Source organism: Heterocephalus glaber, unplaced genomic scaffold (assembly GCF_053883595.1).
Source record: "Heterocephalus glaber isolate CG9 unplaced genomic scaffold, H.glaber_assembly_v1.0 deba00001606, whole genome shotgun sequence".
NCBI classification, from domain to species: Eukaryota; Metazoa; Chordata; class Mammalia; order Rodentia; family Bathyergidae; genus Heterocephalus; species Heterocephalus glaber.
Genome location: NW_028258377.1, coordinates 32668981 through 32684435, shown reverse-complemented (window position 1 = coordinate 32684435; position 15455 = coordinate 32668981). Strand labels below are relative to the sequence as shown.

Below are 15455 nucleotides of genomic sequence, written 5' to 3'. Positions count from 1 at the left end.
TGTTCTGCTGATTATACCCCTTCCTGCCTCTGCGACTGGGGGTAAATGGGGCTGGGAGGGCAGATGTGGCAGAGATCTAAAAAAAATGAAGGGAAAAAAACAGTATTCCCAAGAAGGGAGTGACTGGGGAGTTCAGGGAACCACAGCCTGGCTAGTGGGCATTGTATTACATGTCAAGCACAACCTAGAAAGGAAAAGAGGCAGCTCCAGTGCAGGCTCAGTAGCTGGAGATTGGAGACACTGGGTATAAAGTTTCAAGGGCTTCGTGATAAGCTGCAGAGTGGCAAATTCTCAGGTGGAAAATGGGAAATGGACTCTAGAGTCATAGCATTTCAGGAAGCAGCTGACAGTGAAGACATGGGATGCAGCGGAGGATCTCCATCTCCTCTTGGCAGTGCCTTCTTACTCCTAATGGGCTTCTTTCTAGTTGATCTGGCTTCCCAGCTTGGAAGGACAGCTTGGCCATGTCTGTGTTTTACAAAGAGCATTCTAACAGAATTAAAAAAGATTACAAGGAAGGAAATGAAATCCTACTGAAATGAAAATTAGGTAGTTTTCAAGAGTAGTCTTCAGATTTGGAGGGTTTTGTTTTTAAATGTCAGGTGTTATTTTAATCCATGGAAACAGCATCTCCACCACATGGAGTCTCATAGGCTCATAGTTACACATGTATTGTTAGATGCCATTGACTGATATCATGCTACACTCAGGGTTCAAAGGCATGGACTTTGGTATCGGATGGACCTCAGTGCTAATTCCGGTTTCTCCATTTATTATTGGCAAATTCCATGCTCCTGTATCTGTGCTTTCCAGATCTGTATAGCCAGAGTAAGAATGATATGTGGTTGTTGTAATGATCCAATTCGAAAATGCAGATTTAGCCCTTCACACAGTCTTTGGTGCAGAGTACACATTCAATCCATGTGATCAGTATTGTTATCATTATCATTATCTGGTAGTGGTGGTGCTGGAGAGGAAGAAAGCCCTATTGATCATGCATAGGACCACACTGATTTGGTGACTGCTACTACTTTACCCCATTTTCTACGGAAAGTCACTGACAGCATTTATATGCATTGTTGCATTTTCATTCTTGGCATTGATCTTGAATTCAGTACCAAAGTCAAAATGATACATCTCTACTTCTTTTTTTTTTCATGAGGTCAAAAGGCTTCCTTTTATTCACTTACTCATTCAAGCAGAGTGAAAAGATAGCCCATTCTTCCAAGAGCTTGTAAGCTTTTTACAAATGCCTTGTCTGGTGGATTTAAACCTTTCTTCCTCCTCAAAAATGAACTATACCACTTTACTCAGTCATGACGTTCATGTAATCATTTGCCATAGATGAGAGCTAGAAAAATTTGGGTCCTTTCATTTGACATTAGAAAGGAGAAATCATTCTAATGTCCACCAGCCCAAGATAAAATATAAAAACATATTCCCAGATTTTTATCCTTCAATTTGGAAAATACTACCTGGTTGGAAAAAATTTTCAGCTTTAAAATAAACATGTGCTTCTCTGGGTCTTCCTGAATGCTGCGCCTGTGGAGAGAGCCTCAAATTTGTTCAGTGCATTCACCAGAAGTACATGTGTTGGAGGGGGTTTCTATGCCTCTACCCCAGTTTCAAGGCCACCTACCCCTTCTTTTGAATTCTTGTTTGTCCTCAAAGGACTGGAGAAAGTCCTTCCTTCTCCCTTCTTAGTGTTTCATGGAGTCATTTTCTTCTTTCTGCTCTACTTTGTGAAGTCTGATGCTTCACAGTTATGTGCTGGTCCAGCTGCACACCTGCAGAAGATACTGAGATCTTTTCATGGTGGTCTGACATGGCTTCTTCCATCACTAGGAAGCCCCCTTTTAGGGCCCCTTTTATCTACCTGGTCTATTCCCTGGAAGTCTCTAGAGGCTCCTCATCCTTCAGCCAAAGATTTGCTTTCTGGCTGGAAGGAGATCTCCATCCTTGGCTTCAGTTCTGCGGCAACAGCTTCCATTTTGCTTGGGAAGCACCCCCTGGACACTGGGTGGGGAGTGTGTTGAATTTACCTCACCAAAGACTTCTTTCACAACCGTGAGTCCGTTCCTTAGCCAGGTAGGCTCTCTGTCTCTTTTGTAGGAAGTCAGGGTGGAGTTAGTCTTCAGCCCTTATGGCAGATGAGGGAAAATACTGCATTTCATCTTTCTGGTGCATCAAAGCAAAACAAAGCTGTTAAGTTTTCATATTAATGTTGCCTGCATTTCCTTCCAGCTTCTGTCACAAGGCCTTGTTTGTTTTCATGAAATGTACTGCATCTTACTAAGCCTTCAGCCTGCCTGAGTAGTGAATGGAATTGTTAAAGAGTTGTGTGTATTAAAGGGGAGGAGCTTGGTCATTATCTAGACTAGAAACCATAGGTTTCTGGAGGAGGTGGACGGGATGGTATTTCACTGACAAACGGTCTGTGTGTTTGTGGTAGTGGTAGGTCCTCAGACAGGTTAGCCTCCTAATAAATCCAAGTACCAGTGGGGCAGATAAGTAAGGAACTTGTCAAACAACAACAGCAGTAAAAAACAACAACAAGAACAAATGCACATGATGGAAATAAGGCAAAGAGCTGAAGGAGAAGAGGGGCATAAATCTTCTCAGTGCCCTATTGAACCACTGTCTACTGGGCCCACCTGTGGTTGTTTAAATTATCTAGGTATATACTTTTTTGTGATATGCCGTATGCCAATAATTAAAGGCTCAGGCAACCATGTGAGGTGGTGCATACCTGTAATCCCAGGTACTTAAAGGATCTGAAGCAGGTGGATTAAAAAATTGAGACCAGCCTGGATAACTTAGTGAGACCCTATTTCAAAATAAAAGATAAAATGGGGTGTGGGTGAAGGTCAGTAGTAGAGCCCTTGCCTAGCGTGTCTGCGACCCTGCACTTGATTCCCAGTACAGTTTTATAAAAAGTCTCAGGCCTTGTAAAGTTGCATATTAACTTGTAGATATTTATCCAGGTAATGAATATTCTCTCCCCCAAGGTAATGATAGTACTACTACATATGTTATAAACCAGTTTTTTAATCTTTACCAATATTATTCCAAGATTCTTTTTTTTAAATTTCCAGAATGATGCTAAATATTCAAGTTCTCAAATACTCTTTGAGCCAGTTTTTTCCATCGTATTAGTGGCCTGGGTTTGCTTTAATTCATTATCACACGTTATGTGGCTTAATAAAGAAAAATTTATCGTCTCCTAATTTCAAAATCCAAAAACACAGTTGTCACAGTCCCAAGGTCAAGATCCTGTTCCCTCTGTAACCTGTAGGGGAATCCTTTCTGCCCTCTTCCTTCCTTCTGGCTGTTTCCAGCAGTTCTGGTGTTGCCTGTCTGGTTGCTGTTGCAATTCAGTCTCTGCCTCCACGTTGTCTTGTTCAAAGGTCACCAGGCATACTGGATGAAGGGCCCACTCAACTCCTGTGAGACTATTTAAGTCATTACTGTACATCACCAACTACCCTATTGTACAGAGAGAGCTAAGTTAGGTAGAAATTACTATGCAGTCAGAGAGATTTGGTCAGCACAGAAGATGAGACAACACACCAAGATTGCAGTTGGGAATTAATCTGAGAAGATCCAGGCCTCAAGATGGAGATGGGATAGTCAGACCTGCAAGCCTCTCTAGAGATAAACAACTATTTGAGATTGTACTATAATTAGCACCCCCAGCTAGGTCTGATGCCCCAGATAGGCATCAGACACATAGCAGGACACCTGGACCCACACTCCTACCCCTTTGCAGAAATGCCTTGATTCTTTCCATGTGCATGACTTGTTTCCCTTTTGGATCGTATTATCTAGGTGACTATCCTTGTAACCCCATAGGTTGATTGTAGTTTGATCCACCTTGCACCCACATTGTGATTTTGCTGTATAAAATACTTTTGTTGTTGTTGTTGTTAAATTATTTTATTGATACATTTTAGGTATACAACACAATTACATTTCTCATTGGGAATTGTACCTTTACATAATGCATCTTGGTTCTTATTTTTTCCCCATGCCTAGCCCTCCCTTCACTCCCTTCACCCTTCCCTATTTACAAAGACTTTATTTCCATTTTTTCCATTTCTCAGCATTTTTCCTTTCCCTTCTTTCCTTTCCCCTGCCCCTCCCACTACCCCTACCCCTTTGGACCTTTTGTTCCTATTTTGCATTATCGATTTGTATAAAATACTCTTGACAGGGACCCTCAATGGCCACCCACTTTCTACTCTTCCTAGAAGTCCAGGATCTATTCTTCTCCTAATTTCCAGTAAAATTTTCCTACCTCCCTCCTTTGATTTGCAACTTCATTCCTTGTTGTTGTAAGACTATGAACTTGGCATATCGACATCTAATAGGTTGGGAATTATTTCCAAATAAGGTCACACTTTGAGTTCTTGGGGGTTAAGATTTCAAAATATCTTCTAAGGGATACAATTCAACCCACAGCAACCATCTTTCTTATTATCAGTATGATATATCTTCAGCACATATTCACCCTATATGAGTTATGTTTTTAACTTTGTGGATATAATATCCTGTGTCATATTTAAAGGTGTCTGAGGTTAATAAGAAAGTTGAATGAGAGCAGATGTAACATCAGTCCAAAAGTGTCCTGATGTTTGGCCAGTGAATGGAGAGAAGGAAAAGGTATCTTCAATCCCACTTCCAGGCCAGTTCTGCAGGTGATCAAGGGTACATCTCTTGGCTTTGCTGATACTTTACTTTGCCAGCTTCTGCTTGGCAGGTTCTTATTGTTCTCTTCAACTGTCCCTGTCTGCCTTTTGCATTATAGCTCACTGTGACACCACCAAACTCTGAATCATTTGCAGACCAACAATTGTCAGTATTGTTCAGTATTGTTCATTGAAAAACAGGCTTCTCTAAATAGGAAAGTTTATCTGCAGAAAGCCAGGAATCATCATGGACAAAAAGGCCAGTTTTCCAGACAGATTTGAACAAGTTGTGGCAAATTTTACCCTTACTAATTGTGCATTGCCTAAGTTCAAATATTTTACTCTGTGGTCCACTTACAAATTTGATGAGTTAGTTAATTAGACCCATACATATTCCTATAGGTTCTGAGAGATTTAATTAAAATTTGCTAATGTATAAAATCGAGTGTGCATCATTGGTTTTTTAATTTTTCTCAAGTTTGGATAGAATGAATAAATGGAAATTACTGTAATTTTGGACCTATTAGATTCTGTACAAAGGAGCAATTAGATTCTCTGTTTATTAAACAGTATCTTAATCTTTGGGTTATGATTTTATAGGTGGAAGTCTAATATAGTAATTGTTTTCTGACTTTTGACAGATTAAATATTTACAAGATTATAATTTAGTGTGATAATACATCCAATAGCTGTTAACATGTCAAAACATGTTAGGCAGCTCTTAAAACCTGTTAGTGTTAAATCCAATTAATGTATAAATTAAGTTTATAAATATATTTTAATACATAAGCAAATGTGGGACTGAAGTAATTTTTCAGACACTTCATGTCTAATGAATTATAGTATGTGAGTGATTGTAGTATCTAGTCTAACTTGAATCTGTAATAACAACAGGTTCAGTTTTAAGTATTTATCACCATAAACTCATTTGACAAGCATTGCCCTAAGTGTTGTATGCATATCATCTTATTTAATCTTTGGTACAAACTTGGAATGCATGTATACTCCTAACATTTATTTTATAGCTCAGAAAACTGTAGTTCAATTACATTGATTCTTCCAAGTAATGAACTAGGAGTGATTTAGATATTCAGAAGTAGAGTGTGAATTTGAATCCAGATGTCTTAAATACTTTCTTGTTGCTAGGACAAAATGCCTGACACCCACAAGTTAGAAGAGGAAAAGTTTATTGTAGTTCAGTTTGTAGAGATTTCATTCCATAGTTTGCTGGCTCCAAGGCAGGGTGGCATGGCAGCGGAGAAACAGTCCATGGCACAGCAGACAGGAAGCAGCAAGGTAGCCTTTCCTTTTATTCTGTTCAGGCTACAAGCCTATTGGTTGGTGCTAACCACATCCATGGTGGGCCTTCCCATTATCCACACCAGGAGCTGTGTTAAACCAATCAGCAGATTAATCCCGTTATCACACATCCATATACCATATACACACAGCCTAAATCCAGCCACCTCCAAAAAGCCCCTCCTATGAGTGAAAAGCCTACCACCTATGAATGCGTGGGGCTTTAGGGAACATATAGATACAAGCCATAATCTTAGTTACCTCTTATATCAAAGCTCAGGCTCTTTACTACTAGTCATGACTGACCTTTCCATGAAATTCTGTTACAGATTTTATATATTTATATTTATTTATTTTTATATATACATATGTATGTAAGTATGTACACAGTGGTACCTCCATTCATGAACTTAATTTGTTTTATGATTTTGGGGAAGATGGTCACATTTGTGTTTGTGTGGCAAAGATGGCTGTGGTTGTGTTTGTCACCTGATGTGGAGTTTGTGAATAGAAGCAAAATTTTGTCGAAGGCTTTTGTTTGAGAACCAAATTATGTGTGAACAGAAGCTTTCATGAAGCAAGGTATTTCTCCCTCTCTGTCTGTCTGCCTGTCTCTCTCTCTCTCTCTCTCTCTCTCTCTCTCTCTCTCTCTTTCTTCTAGAGAGACAGATAGAAACTGAATTATGGCTTGTTTCATTTTTATAGCTCATTCGTATAATATCATTCTACTCTGTTTCATTTCTTTACTAAATATAGTCATGATTACCTTGAATCTCTTAGTGTAAAACATTAAAACTTTGGATAATTAAAATATACATTTGCATGCATCTTTGGCAATGTGACATTTAAAACATATAAAGAATTTAAGGAAGAAGAAAGAGATATATAGAAAGCCATACATTTTGGATGTCCACTCTATTCTAGACATTGAACTAGAGACTTCACATATTTAATCCTTATGATTGCCCTATGATATTAAGTAGTACAGGATTGCAATCTTTCATCCTTTATATAATGCTTCAGGGAAAAGGTGTTTCAAAATTTAAATTTGAGGCCAGGCATGGTGGCACATGCCTGTCATCCCAGCACTCAGGAGGCAGGAGAATTGCCATGAGTTCAAGGCTAGCCTGAACTACCTAGTGAGACCCTTTCTCAAAAAAAAAAAACAAAAAACAGAAACCATAAAATTAATTTTTAAAATATTTTTATTCAAAAATTTTTATATATTTTCATTAGTACATGTTTACAGTACACAATGATTACATTTATCATGGAGAGTTTGTACATGTACACAACACATTTTAATTCTGTTTTGTTCCCTTCCCTTCTCATCACTTCCTCCTCTGATTCTTGAGCCTCTTCTCATTTCAAAAAGGTCTAGTCCCATTTTTTTCTTAGATTCTCTTTTTTAAATCCTTTTCCCTTCCTTACCTCCCCTCTCCATTTCTTGTTTCTCTTCCCATTTGCAGAAGATCTCCCTGCTTCCTATTTCCTGCCATTCATTTTGCTCAGTGTGATGTAAGTATCTCAGTAGGCTTTCGGGCAACAGGATCAGTTCTGCTTTGATATGTGCATGTTAACATATCAACAAAACATGTGCCTTGTACAGATGATCATCTCAAAAGGACCAGAGACTGTTCATGGTCCCGTGTTGGCTCAGGTCTCCTTGCATCTTTAGGTGAGTTCATGTCAGGTCAGATTTGGTGCCAAATCAGTTCTGAAAAGCTTTTATTTTTAAAGCTTTTGGTTTCAGAACTGTGGGCTGTGGACTGTGGATTTGTATTATAAATGTGTCATAAATAGGAACCTGGACTAGGTAATTTAAGTGACTTATTCTTTGATCATACAGCTCACAGATAGTGGTGCACAAATATGACCATAGACTTTGTTCAAGTGAGAAAGCGCTCACTGAGTCCCATTGGTTTCTACAAGAGTCCTTCAGGTTGCAGAAGAGGCAGTTGTTTCTTCTGACATCATGCCTTGGGCCTGGGAAACTAGGAAGTGACATCAGTTCAGCTCTGGCAGGAACTATCTATCTAGTGGATACTGTGTAATGATGTAAGCATGGGATTAGTATTATGGGGGTCTTGCTCTTCTGCCTCCAGTCTTGCCATGGACCTGACCTACATGTGCTGTACCATGACTTGCCTTTCTTCCCAGTTGACATGAAAGAACACAGAGATATGTGCACATGAATAGAGCCTTTGGGCATGTCCCCACATCACCAATGACGGCTGTGATCTTTCTTTAGTAAGAGTGTTCAGCATGTCAGTCACCCTGTCTTCCATTTTCCTTCTGGAGATAGTGTCTGGAGGTAGGAGTTGAGCATTGTTCTTCTCAGCATTGTTCTCAAAATTTAAGATGCTTTCTGATCACTTGGGATCTTGTTCAAATCAAGATTAGTAAAGTAGGTTAATAGGAGTGGGGTGGGCCTGAAATGCTATATGTCTCACAGGCTCCCATGTGATACTGCAGGCCCCTGGACTTGCCTTTGGAAACGATGCCTTAGACGACTTACTGGAAGTTGGGACAAGCAGGGTCCTGTTGCCAGCTTGGTCTCCCATATGGGATTCCTCACTTACTTGTTTGCTGTAGAGTGTAGTCACCCACCTGGTTTTAGGTGTTAGAGTCTGTGAAAAGGATTACTCATATCCTTGTCTCCTTGATTTTGTCATTTGTTGTTTACTGATTACCACATGATTACCACATTAGGAATTTCATGTGGTAATCTAATTTAATACAATGGGAGTATGCTATTTTGACTGCATGTTATGAAAATTGTATATGTTCAATACATTTGAATCTAATTTTTATTTCCTCTTACTACAGTGGATTCCTAGGTGTCTTAGACTCTTTGAATAGATAATCATTATTTTTTAGTTGGATAAAACAGCAAAATTGAAGTAGGAAAAATATTTTTCACCACCTTATCAAAAATGCTACATTTTTTTGCATATTGGCTTCATATCCTGTGTCATATGTTTCTTTGATTTTGCAGAGTAGTAATTACTTGTGCACATGTCATTTTAAAGGCTATGTTTGAAAACCAAATTATTTCAATTTTATGATAATTGTCATTTATTGTAAATAATTTGAAAGATCTAAACTTGTATACAGAATAAAATGTGAATGAGTGATAAGCCCATCATCTAGTGAAATAATTAAGGATGTTTCAGTGATTATGCTTATATGTTTTACAGGATGGGTATATGTGTGCATATATCTATTTATCTCTGTAGTTATATCTCTTTACTAAGTTAAAATAATTTAATATATGCATATATATGTAGAGAGGCAGAGAGTGAGAACTGGATACTTGTTTTAGCTGACAATGTATAATGAGCATTTCCCGCATCATTCACTATCTGATTAGAGCTTTATTTTAATGGCTTGGTAGCCTTCTATCCTATATTCATTGGCTTTTTTCTTGCTGTTTAGATGGGCATTCAGATGTTTTCAAATGTTGCTTTTTTTTTTCCAATAATAGTGATTGAACCCAGAGTTTTTATACTGAACTACCTCTCCAGCCCTTTTCATTTTTTGAGACAGGGCCTTGTTAAGTTGCCCAGGATGACTTTGAATTTGCCATTTTCCTGACTCAGTCTCCCAAAATGCAGGGCTTACAGGTGTGCACCACCAAACCTGATTCAAGTGTTACCATTTTTTTCAGGTTTGATGGCAGTAGAATTTAAAATGAAAATGAGAGAAAGTTTTGAATCTCTTGATACATAGTGTTGAATGTTACCAAAAACTATTTGTTCCGGCTTATCCTAGTTAGTGTTTTTTAAAGTGTACATTTCCCTGTGGCCTGCTGAATGTGGAGGCTGTCGGTTTGTTTTTCTTTTGAAATGTCACCAGTTTAATAATGGAAAATTATATCAGTATTTAAATTTTATTTATTTGACTACTTTAATGTTTGAGCATATTTTCTGGGATTTGTAGGCCAGTATTTCTTCTTTATGAGTTAACGCATTACATGTGTTTGCCTTTTATATTAAAAGCATTTATCTTTTTAAATATTAAGGTTAAACTTTGTTCTCCCGTAATTGATATTAATTATTTTATAAGGTTTATTTGCTCTTAATTTTATTGATTTATTTTTTACATACAGGTAGCTTTAGCATCCGTATCAAAAACACTATGTCTAAGTCACTCTGTTCTTGCTGGACACAATATCTGAGGCCTGAAATTTAGAGTAGGGGAGGTTTTGTTTTGAGACACAGTTTCACAAGTTTCAGTCCAAGGAAGGCTGGCTCCAAGGCAGAAACAGCATGGTGGAAGGGCCTAGGTGGAGGAAAGCTGCTCCCCTCATGGTGGCCAGGAAGCAGAGAGAGAAGGAGGGAGCAGGCAGGGAGATAAAGCCTCCAGGTGATGCCCCAAGGACAGGTTCCTTCCTATCAAACCCCACCTCCTGCTGCACATTCAGCTCTCCAGTGATGAGTAGAGTGCTCCCTTACCAATCACCTTCCAAACACATGAGGGTTCTGGGGGACACCCCAGATCTAAACCAAAAATGCCCTGATATTTTTCTTACTAGTTTTATCATTTGTTTTTGTTTTTTAAATACTTGTGTTCAAAATGTATTCTTGAGTATTGTTCTTTAATTGTGTGTGTGTTTGTTTATGTTTACTACTTATTTTGTATCTGAGATGCGTTTTGCTTAATTGGGAAATAAAGATATAGCTTGATGTTTTGGAAACAGTTGGAAAATTGTTCTAGCATTACTTATTGAAAGTCTGAATCCTTTGCCAAGGGACAGAAATTCCAGCTTTAACATATATAATTGTAGAATATCTTTTGATCATTTTATTTTCTTCCTTTGCTGCATTTTCAGTCTTAGAATGGTACTACACTGTGATTTTTAAAAAATTTATAATGAAATTTAGTATTTGTAGAGTATGACTCTTCTTGGTGCATTGTTCTTTCATAGTTGTCTTGGATTATTTATTCCAGTGAAATCTTGAATCCTCTCTTTTGTAACTTTTTAATAATTACTAATTTACAAAACAAGTTATGAGGATCATACAAACAGTCTCGCATACCCTTAACTCAGATTCATCTTCATTTAAAATTTGCAACATTTATCATCCACATATGTGTTTTCTTATTTGAAAAAAATAAGATTTTCATTATTGTTTATTTGAGAATTAAACAGCACATACCAAATCACTCAGATATGTCAATGTTTATTTTCTAAGAGTAATCATATTCTCATAGAATTGTAGCACGTTTACCAACATTAGGAGACTTCATAGTTGATATAATGAGTATTTTTATTTAATTTGTATTCCACATTCTAATTTTTCCCTAATTGCCCAATATTGTTTCAACCACATCCTTGAAGGCATTTTTTTCCACTTTAGTGCTACAAGTTGATTTTATTTTTCTTGTCACTACTGTTTCCTTTAGTCTGGAACTGTCACTGATGTGCATGGGTCCTTGCTTTCCTAATAGTGGAAATTAAAACTAAAGCACATTTGCAGGAAAAGGCTTTAATTAAAAACAAGAGCAAATATTAAGAGAGTTTAGTTTGAGGAGCTGACAAAGATCAGGTCAGCTCTTAACAAAGGAGAGTAAGAAAAAATAGGGAAGGACTCCGCTGTGAGCAGCTGAAGGGGCACACTCGGAAGGAGAGAGGTTAGGCTAGCTCATCCACAAAAGCATGAAGCTAGTGTGTAAGGGTTAGCTGAGGCGGGCCAGGATCTGGCTGATTATTATCTCTACCCGGTTTCATAGCTCAGGTTGAATCCTGGTAACTTGAGGGCCATCAGATCCCATGTGAGGAATCCTTGTGGCTTGCAGGAGAGGCTCAGTCATGTGATGATCTACTAGAATCCAAGGTAACCATAGCTGTAGGGCAGTAGAGACTTCTGCGTATAGCTGAATGTTCCTGTAGATCTCTTACCCTGGGATCCTTACTATTGAATGGTGATGAGGTAGGCTAGATCAATTTAAGGCTCATATAACTTGTTCTTTCAACTTTTAGATGGACACTCTCTAAATAACTAACATGCCTAAGTGCAGAGCTTAGAAGGATTTGACCCAGAGTTTTCCAAAATGTAGGTCAAGCTTGGTTCTACTTTTATTTACCTATTGGACCTTTGTAGGCCCAAGTTTAGACTCATTGGTTTTAGCAAAAATGACTTAAATCTCTGAGTGTCTCAGAAGAAAACATAAATCATGCTTCCCATGAGTAACAAGTTAAGGACCTAGGAGTTAGTCTGTCCTTTGATACTGTGGTGGTCTCGATTATGTCAAGACAATGTCAGAACGGTTCCTTAATCTTTTTGTTAGCTTTCGTGATAGTGACTTGTTTTTTTGAATACAGGCCCTTTATTTTGTACATGTTCCACACTTTGGGTTTGAAGATTGTTCCTCGTAAGAAAAATCTGGTTACGTATTTCCAACAGGAATACCCTGTAAGTAGTGCTGTGTTCTTCCCAGGGTTCCATCTCTGCAGGCACATGATACCTATCTACCTTTCATAGATATTGCTGTTTTGTGGCAGTAGGCGGGGTGTTGAGTTTTTCCATGGTGCCTTGAGTGACAGCTGGGGCAGCTCAGGAAGGTTGTCCCAGTGTTCCTTAAATAAATGGCGTTGGGCAGGGAAACTGTGTAGAGTGCCCTGGTTCTATTCCCCAAACCATTAAGCTCTTAGGCTTCTGGACCTGCCCTTGAAGATCTCTGACTGCCTTCAGGATCTCCCATTGTCTTGATGAATAGCACCTGGCTTCCTGGTGTTGGTATTACTCACCTTATTAAGAAAGTGTCATTGGACTACACATTTTCCATTCTCTCCCTGACAAGCTTTTTCTCTGTTTACATGGGTAGGCTGTCAGTTTTCCAAATCTTTCCACTCTGCTTCACTTTTAATTGTAAGTTCTGCCTTTCGATCATCTCTTTGCACTTGCATCTCTCTGTAAGCGTCCAGAAACTGCCCTGCAGCTGCTGGAATGCTTTGCTGCTTGGATGTTTCTTCTACCAGTAATCTTCCTTTGTCATTTTTTAGTTCTTCCTTAAAGCTCTGGGGCCTGGAAGTACTTCAGTCAGCCAAGCAGAAAGGATGGTCTTTATTCCACTTATCAGTGCTGAGTTCCTCAGTTCCCCTCTGAGACTTCATCAGACTGGCCTTTACTATCCACATTTCTGTCAACATGCTGGTCGCAACCACTTAGATAATCTCTGAGAAGTTTCACGCTTTCCCTAGTCTTTACTTCTTCTAAGGCCTCATCAGAATCACCTTGAATGATGTTGATAGCAATTTAGCTTATGTTTTGTTTTTTGTTTTGCCTGCTTCTCAAAATTTTTCCAGGCTCTATTCATTATTTACTTCCAAAGATGTGTCTACATTCTCAAGTATCTATTTTAGCTACAATCTCATTTCTCAGTACCAGTTTTCTGTTTTAGTCTGTTTTCTAAGGCTATAATAAAATTCCTGAGACTGAGTAATTTATGAAGGAAAGCCATTTATTTGGCTCATGATTATAAAAGGAGGGAAGAGCACGGTGCTGGGATCTTCTGGATTTCTGGTACTGAGATCTTCTCAGCTTTACAATGTGGAAGGAGGCAAGTGAGAGCTAAGAAACAGAATTCACTTTTATAAAAATCCACCCTTGAGAGAGCATACCCATGCCCTTGAGAGCCAGCTCTTCCTGAGGAAGGGAACTAATCCACCCTTGAAGGTGGGGTCCTCAGGTTCTCCGGACCTTGCCTTATGCCTCACCTTCTAGCATTTGGAATTAAGGTTCCAACACAAGAACTTCTGTGGCCCACTTTAAAACCACAGCAAACCATATGAAGGTTCCTCAAAACCAAAACAAATAAACAACAACAGAAAACAGAACTAATATGTGATGTAGTAATCCCACATCTGGTTATGAATCCCAGGAACTGAGGTCAGTGTGTGTCTTACTTTTCTTGTTGCTAAGACAAAATACCTGACACCCAAAATTAAATGGGAAAGGGTTTATTATCTCACAGTTTGTAGATGTTTCAGTCTGTATTTGGCTGGCTCCAAGGCAGAGTGGCACATGGCAGAGGGGTGTCTCCGAGGAGAAATAGTTCTTTGCACACAGAAGACAGTAGAAACCACAAGGGACCTTAACAGTGTCTTTCTGCCCCTTTTATCTTATCCAGACTACTTAGGGCAGGTTGCACTCACAATCTTAATCCTAGTGCCCTTGAGCTTAGCACTACACCATGAATCAATTCCAGCGTCACACACTCTAGATCCGGCCAGTTCTGAAAAAGCCCTCCCTATGACTGCATGAGGCTTTGGGGGTGACATCTAAATGCCAGCCATAATAACAATATGTCAAAAGGATATTTATATTCTCATGTTCATTATAACATTATTAATAATAGCCAAGGTACAGAAACAGTCTTCTTCCATTTATTTTAGTAAAAATTAGCAGAAGCATGTATGCTTTATTTCCTTTTGTTACACAAAGTAGCACGTTATGCATACTCTCCTATTCTTTTTTCTTTATTTTTCTTTATTTCTTTTTTTATAGAGATTTTCATAGCTTCTAGGTTCCCTATATGTTGGTGTAGTTATTCAACTAATCACCCTTGTTTGGGCATTTGAGATAATTGCTAATATTTGAAATTATACATCATTCTACTATTAATAACCTTGTGAATATGTAATCCTGGGAAGTGTATGTTCAGGTCTATTCTTAGATGTGTGACTGCTCTCTGTCAAATATGAAGAACATATGAAGTTTGTAACCCATGTGCCTGCTCTCCACAGAGCCTGTGCCCTTGAATTTCTACCAGCAATATGTAACCTTGTTTTCCCATAGCTTTCCTTCTGTAGTGGAGTTAGGTGTCTGCAAAGGGTGCATATGTTAAAGACTTGGTCCCCAGGCCATAGTACTATTGAAGAAAGGTATACTCCAACAATAAATCTCCTCATGAATCTTTTGGATTTTTTTCCAGACTTATGACTGGATATTGACATTTCTCTGGTTGTAAGTGAAAGTGACTACTTTTCTATTTGTGTAAGAACTTTTCTAAAATAAAAGTCACATTTTTATATGACTTTTGGCTACCTTTTTTAAGATTTTCATTTTTCCCTTGTACATTCTACAGTAGGGGTATTACAGCAAATATCACCTACTAATTTCCTATTTGTATTGGCTTTTCTTATGGTTTTTTTTTTTTTTTTTTTTTTTTTTTTTGGTACTGGGGATCGAACTCAGGACCTTGCGCTTGCAAGGCAGGCGGTGGAACCACTGAGCTAAATCCCTGGCCCATCTTATAGTTCTTATTTATATGCACAAGATTTTTAAACTATTCTAGTACACTAAATGTTTCTTTGTTGCATTGTTGTGTCATAGACAGAAACCTTCCTCTACATTGGGTTAAAGAGAAATTCATTCAAGTTTTCTCCTAAATTTAGAGTATCTTTCTGTTTATTCAATTTTTCCCATAATTTTTTTACATATTTAAGTATATTATAAACAT

General features: G+C 38.3%; 1 protein-coding gene and 1 pseudogene across 6 annotated transcripts in view; both read left to right on the top strand.

Moving 5' to 3' along the window:
• Positions 1-15455, top strand: part of Sgcd (sarcoglycan delta) — a 959917-nt gene that overhangs the window by 261729 nt on the left and 682733 nt on the right. The window lies entirely within an intron of this gene.
• The window catches only part of LOC147822992 (forkhead box protein M1 pseudogene), a 66967-nt pseudogene extending 51512 nt beyond the window's left edge, over positions 1-15455 (top strand). Inside the window, exon 1 of the transcript XR_015444646.1 lies at positions 1-15455. This exon is cut by the window's left edge and continues 51512 nt beyond it. The product of XR_015444646.1 is annotated as a forkhead box protein M1 pseudogene (transcript).